The sequence below is a fragment of the Oncorhynchus masou genome, chromosome 1 (genome assembly GCF_036934945.1).
Source record: "Oncorhynchus masou masou isolate Uvic2021 chromosome 1, UVic_Omas_1.1, whole genome shotgun sequence".
Taxonomy (NCBI): domain Eukaryota; kingdom Metazoa; phylum Chordata; class Actinopteri; order Salmoniformes; family Salmonidae; genus Oncorhynchus; species Oncorhynchus masou.
Window position 1 is genome coordinate 15,196,824 of NC_088212.1, and position 14,926 is coordinate 15,211,749.

Below are 14,926 nucleotides of genomic sequence, written 5' to 3' on the forward strand. Positions count from 1 at the left end.
TTTCTTAATATTATTCAGTTCCTTTGGCTATGATGCCTCATGATTGAGTATTGCTCTGATTTTGCAGTGATCTGATAAGGGTGTCAGTGTGCTGACTGTGAACACGCAGAGACTCTGCATTTAGGTCATTGATAAATTAGTATACAGTAGTACTGCTAAGAGATGAGTTATAGGTGTACCTACCATAGGAGTCCCCTCGAAGCCTACCATTGACTATATACATACCCAGTGTGCGACAGAGCTGCAGGAGTTGTGACCCGCTTTAGTTGGTTATGTTGTTGTGCCTAAGGGGGGTATATGGGGGAGGGAATTCTGTCACCTCCAGTTAGGTGTTTGTACCTCTGTGTGCTGAGGGTGTCAGGTCCTTGTCCAGTTCTGGTATTTAGGTCACCACAGACTAGTACCTTGTCCATGGGCCTGGAAATGATTGATTCCCCCTCCAGGATGGAGAAGCTGTCTTCATTAAAGTATGGGGATTCTAGAGGATATAGGTAGCACACAGGAGGACATTTTTCTCTGAGATAATTTCCTTTTGAATTTCTAGCCAAATGTAACATGTTCCTGTTTTGATTAATTGAATAGAGTGAGTTACACCGAGTCCCTTCCCTATTTAGTTTGGGCTTTGACACCTCTCACTTCACAACTCGGTGCTAATTGAGGTTGCAGTCAGATATGATCTGTCCAAGCAAGCTTAGTAGCCTTAACTTAGCATTCAGTCCTTACAAAGTAAAATATCATTGTGATGTATTTATCTTCTTGACTTTGAAAGTACTCACACAGTACTCAAACAGTTCTAGGTTGTTTTCAGCTTTCTGTTATTTGTTTGCCAGAGCATTTGCTGTATATCTTGGAAATAAAAATCTTTGGTAGTAGGGATCCTTCCAGGCAATCTTGTCCAAAATCAGGTTGTAGGTTTGGAGTTTTGATATGGAGCGAAGGTTATGTAGCCTAGTGGTTAGACCGTTGGGCCAGTAACCGATAGGTTGGTGGATCCAATCCCTGAGCTGACAAGGTAAAAATCTGTCAGTTAACACACTGTTCCTAGGCCGTCATTGTAAATAAGAACTGCTTCTCAAATGATTTGCCTAAAAATAAAAAAAATGTTGTGGAGGGTAGTATCCTGTATATGTCCTCGCCGGAAAATCCAAGTTTATCTAACTCTACATCTATCTTTATGTAAAAACAAGCTGAAAAATGTGGAAGCTCATCTCTCTCTCCTTTCCCTGTCTCTCTTTGTCTCACCTCTCTCTGTCTCTCTCCCTCCCACACTCTCTCTCATCTCTGGGTATGTGCTGCGCTGCGATCCTTAATGGCAGCCTAATGATCACCTCAGGTGTTACCCTCAGAAGCTGGCCCAAGGATAATTTGCTTGTATAGTATTGGACTCTCCTCCCTCCCGCTCACCTTAACTCTATCGTTCTCTCTGCTTCCCTCCTCCTCTCTCTGCTTCTCTCCACCTCTCTCCCCCTCTCTCTTCCTCCCTCCCTGCCTCTCTTTCTGCCCCTCTCCCCCTCTCTCTCCCTCCCTCCCTGCCTCTCTCTCTTCCTCCCTGCCTTCCTTCTCTCCCTCCCCCTCTGCTTCTCTGCCTCCTCCTCCCCTCCGGCCTCCCACTCTCCACCTTTCCGCCTACCCCTCTCTCTCTCTTCCTCCCTCACTCCCTGCCTCACTCCACTGCCTCAACCTCTGCCTCCCTCACTCCCTCCCCCTCTTCTCTCTCTCTCTCGTTGCCTCTCGCTCTCCCTGCCTCTCTGCCTACCCTTCTCTCTGCCTTCCCCTCTCTCCAACTCTCCACCCCCTCTTTGCTTCCCCTCTCTCCACCCACCCTCTCTCTACCTCCCACTTTCCCCCTTTCTGCCTCCCCCTCTGCCTCTCTCTCTCTGCCTCCCTCCCTCCTCCCTGCCTCCTTCACTCCCTCCCTGCCTCTCCTCCAGCCGTGCTGTGGGGTTTGAGGAGTGATGAGAAGTGATAAATCAAGAGAGACAGCTGCTATTTTGCTCCTCTTAACTTCCAAACAAAACAGCCGTGACTGATAGGGGTGTGAGGGCTCGCCGTTGCCTTCGCATGCCCTGGTGCCAGCTAACGGGAAAACAGTGTAGAGGCCTACTGTCCCCTCTCTGTATGTATGTGTGTTTAACCTCTCTGCCCACGGAACTCGCTAGCGGGCTGAAATTCCACAACATACGGTGATCGCTACATAAATAGTCATATTAAACATTCATGAAAATACAAGTGTCTCACATGTATCAAAAGCCTACAATCTTGCTAATCCAACTGCGTTGTCAGATTTAAAAAAGGATTTACTGCAAAAGAATACGATGCGATTATCTGAGCATAGAGCCCCATAAAAAATAAAAAAAAATAACCACCACAGGTGTAACATAATCACAAACTGCATTAAAATAAATAGTTTACCTTTGACGATCTTCGTCTGTTTGCAATTCCAATGCTCATTGTTACACAATGAATGATCTTTTGTTTGATAAAATCCGTTTTTATAGCCTAACACAAAATAATAACCCACACAGAACGTGACTTTTCCAGTCATGTTTGGTTTCACTGCAATCAACTGGTTTGTTTGTAACACAATCAAACCTGATGGGCCATTTCGCGGGACTTATTGACTGAAAGAAACCGATTTGAAGACAACAAGTCATGACATCATTGTGCACCAATGATTTTCCCGACTGTTTCGTTGATTGACTGTCTTTTAACCCAATGACCACTGATCGTCTTGAAATCTAGCTGGGTAGATAGCCAATGAGCTGAGCTAAACGGCAATAGGTCATGTTTATGTGTTGCAAGACCAACCCATGTAGTAAGTTCCAGCGTAAAGTGAGTCATTCGCTATTGAAGTTTCATACCGGAAGGAGAAACACATATTATGCACTGCATTGTTTGGTAAACGCGCAGATTCAGCTGTTTATATATCAATCATTATGGTGACTAAGTCAGTGAACGCTAAATCTAAGTCTAGATATACAGATGTACACAATTTTAGAATAAATTGATTGGGAAAGTGAGACAGAGATTGCTGTAGGACGGTTCATTTAGCGATTGTGGAGGAATATTTTTTGAACGAGAGAGGACATCGTTTTGGACTGGTAAGTTCTTATCATGCTAATGCCCTTGTTTGAAATTAATAATATAAAATATTATTTGTGATTTTAAAATTTTAGAAGCAATATATAAACATGTAATGTCATGAAATGTGAGATGCGTGTGTCTGCCGCCCCACCCCAACCCACATGAAATAGCCTATTTGAGGCTGTTGAGGGGAGGGCAGGCCCACAACAATGGCCAAAGTGAAATGGAAACAGATACAGCTTGCCTGTCATAATATAATAGAGACAGTAGATCTAGCTGAAATGTCAAAATATAAAAGAGACAGTAGATCTAGATGAAATGTCATAATATAAAAGAGACAGTAGATCTAGCTGAAATGTCATAATATAAAAGAGATCTAGCAGGTCATAATATATTCAACCTCATGTTTTTTATTTTTTATTTACCTTTATTTTACTAGGCAAGTCAGTTAATTAAGAACAAATTATTATTTTCAATGACGGCCTAGGAACAGTGGGTTAACTGCATGTTCAGGGGCAGAATGACAGATTTGTACCTTGTCAGCTCGGGGATTTGAACTTGCAACCTTTCGGTTACTAGTCCAACGCTCTAACCACTAGGCTCTAACCACTAGGCACCCTGCTGCCCTGTACTCTATATATATATAATAATCTCTGTTTATTATACCTGTTGATACAGGGCTCATATGTGAAACTATTCTAACTGAACATTTTCTTTCACAGTGACACTGACTCCGAATGGGAGTCTTATCCCATGTCCTGTGTGAATTTAAGTATGCTCTCTCTAATTCTCTCTTTCTCTCGGAGGACCTGAGCCCTAGGACCATGCGTCAGCACGACCTGGCATGATGACTCCTTGCTGTCCCCAGTCCACCTGGCCTTGCTGCTGTTCCAGTTTCAACTGTTCTGCCTGCGGCTATGGAACCCTAAACTGTTCATTTTTACTCTTGAGGTGCTGTCCTGTTGCACCCTCTACAACCACTGTGATCTCCACCCGGCACAGCCAGAAGTGGACTGGCCAACCCTCATAGCCTGGTTTCTTCCTAGGTTTTTGCCTTTCCAGGGAGTTTTTCCTAGCCACCGTGCTTCTACACCTGCATTGCTTGCTGTTTGGGGTTTTAGGCTGGGGCTATATACATTGATTTGATTTGATAGAGGACTGAGGGTCTTCCAAACATTGAAAGTGTGTAAATAGTTACATGTTATTTTGTAAATGTATATACAGTGGGGCAAAAAAAGTATTTAGTCAGCCACCAATTGTGCAAGTTCTCCCAATTAAAAAGATGAGAGGCCTGTAATTTGCATCATAGGTACACTTCAACTATGACAGACAAAATGAGAGAGAAAAAAATCCAGAAAATCACATTGTAGGATTTTTAATGAATTTATTTGCAAATTATGGTGGAAAACAAGTATTTTGAGAGAGAGAGAGAGACACACACAGAGACACACAGAGACACACACACACAGAGACACACACACACAGAGACACACACACAGAGACACACACACAGAGACACACACACAGAGACACACACAGAGACACACACAGAGACACACACAGAGAGAGAGGAGAGGGAAAGACACAGAGACACACAGAGAGAGAGAGGAGAGGGAAAGACACAGAGACACACACAGAGAGAGAGGAGAGGGAAAGACAGAGACACACAGAGAGAGACACATCTGGACAAGAGGAATACCTATGTGAGAATGCTGTTCATCGACTACAGCTCGGCATTCAACACCATAGTACCCTCCAAGCTCGTCATCAAGCTCGAGACCCTGGGTCTCGACCCCGCCCTGTGCAACTGGGTACTGGACTTCCTGACGGGCCGCCCCCAGGTGGTGAGGGTAGGTAACAACATCTCCTCCCCGCTGATCCTCAACATTGGGGCCCCACAAGGGTGCGTTCTGAGCCCTCTCCTGTACTCCCTGTTCACCCACGACTGCGTGGCCACGCACGCCTCCAACTCAATCATCAAGTTTGCGGACGACACAGCAGTGGTAGGCTTGATTGCCAACAACGACGAGACGGCCTACAGGGAGGAGGTGAGGGCCCTCGGAGTGTGGTGTCAGGAAAATAACCTCACACTCAACGTCAACAAAACTAAGGAGATGATTGTGGACTTCAGGAAACAGCAGAGGGAACACCCCCCTATCCACATCGATGGAACAGTAGTGGAGAGAGTAGCAAGTTTTAAGTTCCTCGGCATACACATCACAGACAAACTGAATTGGTCCACTCACACAGACAGCATCGTGAAGAAGGCGCACCAGCGCCTCTTCAACCTCAGGAGGCTGAAGAAATTCGGCTTGTCACCAAAAGCACTCACAAACTTCTACAGAGGCACAATCGAGAGCATCCTGGCGGGCTGTATCACCGCCTGGTACGGCAACTGCTCCGCCCTCAACCGTAAGGCTCTCCAGAGGGTAGTGAGGTCTGCACAACGCATCATCGGGGCAAACTACCTGCCCTCCAGGACACCTACACCACCCGATGTTACAGGAAGGCCATAAAGATCATCAAGGACATCTACCACCCGAGCCACTGCCTGTTCACCCCGCTATCATCCAGAAGGCGAGGTCAGTACAGGTGCATCAAAGCTGGGACCGAGAGACTGAAAAACAGCTTCTATCTCAAGGCCATCAGACTGTTAAACAGCCACCACTAACATTGAGTGGCTGCTGCCTACACACTGACACTGACTCAACTCCAGCCACTTTAATAATGGGAACTGATGGGAAATGTTGTAAATATATCACTATCCACTTTAAACAATGCTACCTTATATAATGTTACTTACCCTACATTATTCATCTCATATGCATACCTATATACTGTACTCTATATCATCGACTGCATCCTTATGTAATACATGTATCACTAGCCACTTTAACTATGCCACTTTGTTTACATATTCATCTCACATGTATATACTGTACTCGATACCATCACTGTATCTTGCCTATGCTGCTCTGTACCATCACTCACTCATATATCCTTATGTACATATTCTTTATCCCCTTACACTGTGTATAAGACAGTAGATTAGGAATTGTTAGTTAGATTACTTGTTGGTTATTACTGCATTGTCGGAACTAGAAGCACAAGCATTTCGCTACACTCGCATTAACATCTGCTAACCATGTGTATGTGACAAATAAAATTTGATTTGATTTGAGAGACACACAGAGAGACACAGAGGAGGAGAGGGGGATGAGAGACACACAGAGAGAGAGGGGAGAGAGAGACACACGGAGAGAGAGACACAGAGAGAGGAGAGGGAGAGAGAGAGACACACAGAGAGAGGAGAGGGAGAGAGAGACACACAGAGAGAGGAGAGGGAGAGAGAGAGACACACAGAGAGGAGAGGGAGAGAGAGAGACACACAGAGAGAGGAGAGGGAGAGACACACAGAGAGGGAGAGACACAGAGACACACAGAGAGAGGAGAGGGAGAGACACAGAGACACACAGAGAGAGAGAGGAACACACAGAGAGAGAGGAGAGTGAGAGTATGTACACAAACAACAAGTGTGCGGTTAAAATTGGCAAAAAACACACAAATTTCTTCACACAGGGTCGTGAGGTTAGACAGGGATGCAGCTTAAGCCCCACCCTCTTCAACATATATATCAACGAACTGGCGCGGGCACTAGAAAAGTCTGCAGCACCCGGCCTCACCCTACTAGAATCCGAAGTCAAATGTCTGCTGTTTGCTGATGATCTGGTACTTCTGTCACCAACCAAGGAGGGCCTACAGTAGCACCTAGATCTTATGCACAGATTCTGTCAGACCTGGGCCTTGACAGTAAATCTCAGTAAGACCAAAATAATGGTGTTCCAAAAAAGGTCCAGTCACCAGGACCACAAATACAAATTCCATCTAGACACTGTTGCCCTAGAGCACACAAAAAACTATACATACCTTGGCCTAAACATCAGCGCCACAGGTAACTTCCACAAAGCTGTGAACGATCTGAGAGACAAGGCAAGAAGGGCATTGTATGCCATCAAAAGGAACATAAATTTTAACATACCAATTAGGATTTGGCTAAAAATACTTGAATCAGTCATAGAGCCCATTGCCCTTTATGGTTGTGAGGTCTGGGGTCTGCTCACCAACCAAGACTTCACAAAATGGGACAAACACCAAATTGAGACTCTGCACGCAGAATTCTGCAAAAATATCCTCTGTGTAGAACGTAGAACACCAAATAATGCATGTAGAGCAGAATTAGGCCGATACCCACTAATTATCAAAATCCAGAAAAGAGCTGTTAAATTCTATAACCACCTAAAAGGAAGCGATTCCCAAACCTTCCACAACAAAGCCATCACCTACAGAGAGATGAACCTGGAGAAGAGTCCCCTAAGCAAGCTGGTCTTGGGGCTCTGTTCACAAACACACCCTACAGAGCCCCAGGACAGCAGCACAATTAGACCCAACCAAATCATGAGAAAACAAAAAGATAATTACTTGACACATTGGAAAAAATTAACAAAAAAACAGAGCAAACTAGAATGCTATTTGGCCCTACACAGAGAGTACACAGCGGCAGAATACCTGACCACTGTGACTGACCCAAAATTAAGTAAAGCTTTGACTATGTACAGACTCAGTGAGCATAGCCTTGCTATTGAGAAAGGCCGCCATAGGCAGACATGGCTCTCAAGCGAAGACAGGCTATGTGCTCACTGCCCACAAAAAGAGGTGGAAACTGAGCTGCACTTCCTAACCTCCTGCCCAATGTATGACCATATTAGAGAGACATATTTCCCTCAGAATACACAGATCCACAAAGAATTCGAAAATAAATCCAATTTTGAAAAACTCCCATATCTACTGGGTGAAATTCCACAGTGTGCCATCAGAGCAGCAAGATTTGTGACCTGTTGCCACGAGAAAAGGGCAACCAGTGAAGAACACGCACCATTGTAAATACAACCCATATCTATGCTTTTTATTTTATCTTGTGTCCTTTACCATCTGTACATTGTTAAAACACTGTATATATATATATATATATATAATATGACATGTGTAATGTCTTTATTGTTTTGAAACTTCTGTATGTGTGATGTCTACTGTTAATTTTTATTGTTTATTTCACTTTATATATTATCTACCTTACTTGCTTTGGCAATGTTAACACATGTTTCCCATGCCAATAAAGCCCTCGAATTGACTTGAATTGAGAGAGAGACACACAGAGAGAGAGAGGAGAGTGAGAGAGAGACACACAGAGAGAGAGAGGAGAGGGAAAGACACTGAGACACACACACACACTGAGTGAGAGAGGAGAGAGAGACACAGAGAGAGAGAGGAGAGTGAGAGAGGGACACACACAGACAGAGAGAGAGACATCTTCATAATAGAGCCATCTGGCTGTGCCTAGGTTCATTAGAATAGAGAGTGTGTGTCACCCCACATATGCAGCGAGGGGAGAAAAATAATAATTTATTAACGGCTTAATACAATTCCACCTGGGCCTCATGCCAGTCACATATCAGGGGTAACTATCACTTACAGCAACAATTACACTTTCACTGTGCTCTACAGGGCCCAGTTCACCCTGATCCTACACACACTCACCACACACAGACCACACACACACAGTCTTGTACAAATAACCTTGTGTGGACACACAATTCAATCCCATTCAAAATGTTCCCTAACCCTGTACTCTTACCATTACACTAAACTTAACCCTAAAACTAACGCTAGCGCCTAACCCTAAAGATAATTCTAACCCTAACACTAATTCTAACCTTAACCCCCAAGAAATATCATTTGACCTTGTGGTGACTAACAAAACCTACCCAGTTGGTCAAATTATATTTCAACATTTTCGTTTGTTTACTATTCTTGTGGGGACCATAGTTACACACACACACACACACACACACACACACACACACACACACACACACACACACACACACACACACACACACACACACACACACACACACACACACACACACACACACACCTTAAAAGGTCATCCTGGATCAAACACACAAACAGCCTATGAAGTTTTGACACACCTACTCATTCCAGTGTTTTTCCTTATTTCAATATTTTCTAGATTGAAAAAAACTAATTGACTCATGTAGTAAACCAAAAAGTGTTAAACAAAAAAAATATATTTTATATTTGAGATTCTTCAAAGTAGCCACCCATGCCTCGATGACAGCTTTGCAAACTCTTGGCATTAGGTAGTTACCTGGAATGCATTTCAATTAACAGGTGTGCCTTGCTACAAAAAAAGTGTACTTTCTTTCCTTATTAATGCGTTTGAGCCAATCAGTTGTGTTGTGACAAGATAGGGGTGGTACACAGAATATGGTTGAATTGCTGCGTCTTTGTGAAATGCAGAGTAGGTGAATGGATGACCTCTGCATGTGTGGTTCCCACCGTGAATCATGGAGGTGGTGTGATGGTGTGGGGGTGCTTTGCTGGTGACACTGTCTGTGATTTATTTAGAATTCAAGGCACACGTAACCAGTATGGCTGGTTTGTGCTTAGTGGGACTATCATTTGTTTATCAACAGGACAATGACCCAACACACTTCCAGGCTGTATAAGGGCTATTTGACCAAGAAGGAGAGTGATGGAGTGCCGCATCTGATGAACTGGCCTCCAAAATCAACCGACCTCAACCTAATTGAGATGGTTTGGGATGAGTTGGACCGCAAAGTGAAGGAAAAGTAGCCAACAAGTGATCAGCATATGTGGAGACTCCAGCAAGACTGTTGGAAAAGCATTCCACATGAATCTGGTTGAGAGAATGGCAAAGCTGTCATCAAGGCAAAGGGTGGCTCCTTTGAAGAATCTAAAATCTTAAATATATTGTGATTTTTATAACACTTTTTTGGTTACTACATGATTCCATATGTGTTATTTCATAGTTTTGATGTCTTTACTGTTATTATACAACATAGAAAATAGTCTAAATTAAATTTTAAAAACTTGAATGAGCAGGTGTCTCCAAACCCTATGACTGGTACTGTATGCACACACACTCTGAAGAAATAGACAGCCACAGCTCCAAGGGGTACTAGATAGCGCTCAATTCGTGTGGGTGTCTGAGAGTGTGTAGCGGGCTAGGCTATTTCCACGCAGCCACTAAAGACAATTGTGGGAGATATTAACATGGGGAGAATGTGGATCGGCTGACTGAGCACCCCACCATGTTATTTAATCCTCCTGACTGTGAGCACCTCCCTACCAACCTGTTACTGTCTCCAGCCACACCACTGCTCAGGTAGGAGCCCTCAGGGATCCACACAATAGCAATGTTTTTCAACAAACAGCTCCTTAAATTAGTGGTTTAGTTGGCTAGTATTCACAAGTTTTCAAACAATTCAATATGCTAATTCACCACAAATTGAGACATTAAACATGTAGAATATAGTGAAGCATTTTGTGCTCCTTGGAAAGATCTTCGTATTGAGCTGTAAAAATAGATAAATAAACAAGAATAAGAATTATAATCTGGGCACACAATGCAATGCCCCTGCATTCAACCGCAGCTGCAGATCTTTCCTCTACGCGGCCATCAAGACATTCTCCACATTGTCTTCCCATTCAGACGAGGCTGAAGTGCAAATTGGACATCTGGTATTGTGATGTCTCTCACAATGCGGACGCCATTTTCCCTAGCACTGCACTTGCGCAGCTAGCTCTGCTCTGTAAACTGGCAGGTCCATGGAAGGGATGGAGGGATAGAGACAGAGAGAGTGAGAGAGCGAGCTGATGGTATCCCCCACCTACGCAGGGTGGGTGGGCGCTCTCCCACCCCCACACTCCTAGCACTAGGGACAATCAGAGAAGGACACCGCATCTCCTTTCCCCTCTCTCCGCACAATGCATTGTGGGGTTCAGGAAGGCCATTGTTGTGAACGAGGGCTCTCAGCAGCAGGGGCTTTCTCTGCGCTCACCCCTAAACCTTGACCTGCTCTTCATAGCCCAAAAGACTCAGGGAGAGCATGTGCAATAGCCATTAAAACCCTGAATGTATAAGAGAATACAGAAATATCTTTAGACAAGAAAGACCCCCTCATTTTCAATGGTGGAAAATAATTATGTCCAAAAGACAGAACTAGACCATAGCTAACCAGCCCAGACCATGTCCATAGGAATATAGTGTCCTATTACCCTGATTCATTTCATAGGGCCTAACTACTATTAACTCCTATTAAATCAAGTCACATGGTATTTGTCACATGCGCAGAATACAACAGAATACAACAGAATACAACCTTACCGTGAAATGCTTACTTACGAGCCCTGAACCAACAATTCAGAGTTTATAAAAAAAAGTAAGTAAGAAAAATGTGCTAAATAAACGAAAGAAAAAATAGTAATGCAACAAAATAACAAGACAAAATACAAGGGGTACCGGTACAGAGTCAATGTGTGGGTCTACAGGTTAGTCGAGGTAATGGAGGTAATATGTACATGAATGTAGAGATAAAAGGGACTATGCACAGATAACAAACAGTGTGTCTGTCATCGCCTGGCCCTGTGAATTAACCTGGCCTCAAGACAGATGGATGGACAGACACACAGACATAGAGAGAGACAGGAGTCCAAGCCAACTTTAGCCACACCCCTCTCTTGTCATGTCTCGTTATCACAGCTAGCGCCACCAATGACATAGCATATTGCATGTTCGAATGAGATGCTGTTTTTAATAGCCACCAAATCTCATTAGCATGCTGGCTCCTTGATGAGCTTTCCTTCTCTAAACGTCTGGGCCTGAGTCTGATGTCTGCGTTCAAGACGTTCAAACGCCTCTGTTCTGCACTACTAAATGTTTGCTTCCAGCGTTTCAGATGCTAGATACCTCCGTCAGCTAAAGACAGAGAGGACTACACATAAGGCTAGTTCTCTAAGGACGTACCTGGATTAGAAGTGAAAAACACACAGGTAATCCCATCAAAGAGTCCAACTTTCTCTTTGAACTTCAAAGAATGAGCAGAAAAATTAAAAGCAAAATAGCGGGGATGCAAATTAACAAAACATTACAACAAATGTAAACAATGGCGTGTGATTAGCCCATGTATACCGCATGGGTTGAGACTGAGGGTTTATCTCTACCGTCCTCAGAGCATGCACATTCTACCGTCCTCAGAGCATGCACATTCTACCGTCCTCAGAGCATGCACATTCTACCGTCCTCAGAGCATGCACATTCTACCGTCCTCAGAGCATGCACATTCTACCGTCCTCAGAGCATGCACATTCTACCGTCCTCAGAGCATGCACATTCTACCGTCCTCAGAGCATGCACATTCTACCGTCCTCAGAGCATGCACATTCTACCGTCCTCAGAGCATGCACATTCTACCTCAGAGCATGCACATTCTACCGTCCTCAGAGCATGCACATTCTACCGTCCTCAGAGCATGCACATTCTACCGTCCTCAGAGCATGCACATTCTACCGTCCTCAGAGCATGCACATTCTACCGTCCTCAGAGCATGCACATTGGAGCACGGGAGGGTCGGGTTATGAGTCCAAATCAAAGTATGTAAAACAGCACGGAGGGCACTTCTTAGATACATACTCCATTCCTACATATGTTGATGCATGCATACATTTGAAGTGGGAATTTTACATACACTTTAGCCAAATACATTTAAAATCAGTTTCACAATTCCTGACATTTAATCCTCGTGAAAATGTCCTGTTTTAGGTCAGTTAGGATCACCACTTTATTTTAAGAATGTGAAATGTCAGAATAAAAGTAGAGAGAACGATTTATTTCAGCTTTTATTTCTTTCATCACATTCCCAGTCGGTCGGAAGTTTACATACACTCAATTAGTATTTGGTAGCGTTTCCTTTAAATTGTTTAACTTGGGTCAAACATTTTGGGGAGAATTTCACAAGCTTCCCACAATAAGTTGGGTTAATGTTGGCCCATTCCTCTTGACAGAGCTGGTGTAACTGAGTCAGGTTTGTAGGCCTCCTTGCTCTCAAACGCTTTTTCAGTTCTACCCACACAATTTCTATAGGATTGAGGTCATGGCTTTGGGATGGCCACCCCAATACCTTGACTTTCTTGTCCTTAAGCCATTTTGCCACAACTTTGGAAATATGCTTGGGGTCATTGTCCATTTGGAAGACCCATTTGCGTCCAAGCTTTCAGTCAAACTTCCTGACTGATATCTTGAGATGTTGCTTCAATATATCCACATAATTGTCCTTCCTCATGATGCCATCTATTTTGTGAAGTGCACCAGTCTCTCCTGCAGCAAAGCACACCCACAACATGATGCTGCCACCATCGTGCTTCACGGTTGGGATGGTGTTCTTCGGCTTGCAAGCCTCCCCCTTTTTTTCTCTAAACATAACGATGTTCACTATGGCCAAACAGTTCAATTTTTGTTTCATCAGACCAGAGGACATTTCTCCAAACATACAATCTTTGTCCCCATGTGCAGTTAAAAACCACAGTCTGGCTTTTTTATGGCGGTTTGGGAGCAGTGGCTTCGTCCTTGCTGAGCAGCCTTTCAGGTTATGTCGATATAGGACTGGTTTTACTGTTGATATAGATACTTTTGTACCTGTTTCCTACAGCATCTTCACAAGGTCCTTTTGCTGTTGTTCTGGGATTGATTTGCACTTTTCGCACCAAAGTACGTTCATATCTAGGAGACAGAACGCGACTCCTTCCTGAGCGGTATGACGGTTGCGTGGTCCCATGGTGTTTATACTTGCATACTATTGTTTGAACAGATGAACGTGGTATCTTCAGGCGTTTGGAAATTGCTCCCAAGGATGAACCAGACTTGTGGAGATCTACAATTATTTTTCTGAGGTCTTGGCTGATTTCTTTTGATTTTCCCATGATGTAAAGCAAAGAGACACTGAGTTTGCAGAAAGGCCTTGAAATACATCCACAGGTACACTTCCAATTGACTCAAAATATGTCAATTAGCCTATCAGAAGATTCCAAAGCCATGAAATCATTTTCTGGAATTTTCCAAGTTGTTTAAAGGCACAGTCAACTTAGTGCATGTAAACTTCTGACCCACTGGAATTGTGATACAGTGAATTATAAGTGAAATAATCTTTCTGTAAACAGATGTTGAAAAAATTACTTGTGTCATGCACAAAGTAGATGTCCTAACCGACTTGCCAAAACTATAGTTTGTTAACAAGAAATTTGTGGAGTGGTTGAAAAACGAGTTTTAATGACTCAAACCTAAGTGTATGTAAACTTCTGACTTCAACTGTAGATGCAAGCTTCAACAGAAAGTATGCACAGAAATATGACACAACCACGTAATAAACGGCAGAAACTATCTTGAAATCAATGGTGGACATTATTTCAGCTGAAGCGAGAGAAAATAAACTGACTTCGGAATGAATAGAAGGGGAGGCTTGCTGTCTCTGCCTGGCCGGTTCCCCTCTTTCCACTGGGATTCTCTGCCTCTAACCCTATTACAGGGGCTATACTCAGCCTTGTCTCAGGATGGTAAGTTGGTGGTTGAAGATATCCCTCTAGTGGTGTGGGGGCTGTGCTTTGGCAAAGTGGGTGGGGTTATATCCTTCCTGTTTGGCCCTGTCCGGGGGTGTCCTCGGATGGGGCCACAGTGTATCCTGACCCCTCCTGTCTCAGCATCCAGGATTTATGCTGCAGTAGTTTATGTGTCGGGGGGCTAGGGTCAGTTTGTTATATCTGGAGTAATTCTCCTGTCCTATTCGGTGTAATTCTCTCCTTCTCTCTTTCTTTCTCTCTCTCGGGGACCTGAGCCCTAGGACCATGCCCCAGGACTACCTGACATGATGACTCCTTGCTGTCCCCAGTCCACCTGGCCGTGCTG

General features: G+C 43.9%; 1 pseudogene; it reads right to left on the bottom strand.

Annotated features, from left to right (window-relative positions):
* Window positions 1-14,926, bottom strand: part of LOC135546676 (cotranscriptional regulator ARB2A homolog) — a 337,690-nt pseudogene that overhangs the window by 296,306 nt on the left and 26,458 nt on the right.